The sequence below is a fragment of the Poecilia formosa genome, unplaced genomic scaffold (assembly GCF_000485575.1).
Source record: "Poecilia formosa unplaced genomic scaffold, Poecilia_formosa-5.1.2 Scaffold368, whole genome shotgun sequence".
NCBI classification, from domain to species: domain Eukaryota; kingdom Metazoa; phylum Chordata; class Actinopteri; order Cyprinodontiformes; family Poeciliidae; genus Poecilia; species Poecilia formosa.
Genome location: NW_006800307.1, coordinates 213,638 through 214,633, shown reverse-complemented (window position 1 = coordinate 214,633; position 996 = coordinate 213,638). Strand labels below are relative to the sequence as shown.

The following is a 996-nucleotide window of genomic DNA, read 5'->3' as shown; positions in this document are numbered from 1 at the left end:
AGAAACGAGTTAGAAACAGGTCAGAAACGGGTCAGAAACGAGTTAGAAACGAGTCAGAAACAGGTCAGAAACGGGTCAGAAACAGGTCAGAAACGAGTTAGAAACGGGTCAAAAACGAGTCAAAAACGGGTGGGAAATGGGTCAGAAACAGGTCAGAAACGGGTCAGAAACGAGTTAGAAACGGGTCAGAAACAGGTCAGAAATGGGTCAGAAACGAGTCAGAAACGGGTCAAAAACGAGTCAAAAACGGGTGGGAAATGGGTCGGAAACGGTTTGGAAACAGGTCAGAAACGAGTCAGAAATGGGTCAAAAACAGGTCAGAAATGGGTCAGAAACGAGTCAGAAACGGGTCAAAAACGAGTCAAAAACGGGTGGGAAATGGGTCGGAAACGAGTCAGAAACGAGTCAGAAACGGGTCAAAAACAGGTAAGAAACGGGTCAAAAACAGGTAAGAAACGGGTCAAAAACAGGTAAGAAACGAGTTAGAACCAGGTCAGAAACGGGTGGGAAACGGGTCGGAAACAGGTCAGAAACGGGTCAAAAACAGGTAAGAAACGAGTTAGAAACGGGTCAGAAACGGGTGGGAAACAGGTCAGAAACGGGTCAGAAACGGGTCGGAAACGGGTCAGAAACGGGTCAGAAACGGGTCAGAAACGGGTGGGAAACGGGTTGGAAACGGGTCAGAAACGGGTCGGAAACGGGTGGGAAACGGGTCGGAAACGGTTTGGAAACAGGTAAGAAACGGGTGGGAAACGGGTCGGAAACGGGTCAGAAACGGGTGGGAAACGGGTCGGAAACGGGTCAGAAACGGGTGGGAAATGGGTCGGAAACGGGTCAAAAACAGGTAAGAAACGGGTCAAAAACAGGTAAGAAACGAGTTAGAAACGGGTCAGAAACGGGTGGGAAACAGGTCAGAAACGGGTCAGAAACGAGTTAGAAACGAGTCAGAAACGAGTCAGAAACGAGTCAGAAACGAGTCAGAAACGAGTTAGAAAC

The 996-nt window shown here is 48.7% G+C and overlaps 1 protein-coding gene across 3 annotated transcripts in view; it reads right to left on the bottom strand.

Moving 5' to 3' along the window:
• wdr91 (WD repeat domain 91) overlaps positions 1–996 on the bottom strand; it is a 14,984-nt gene that overhangs the window by 10,570 nt on the left and 3,418 nt on the right. The window lies entirely within an intron of this gene.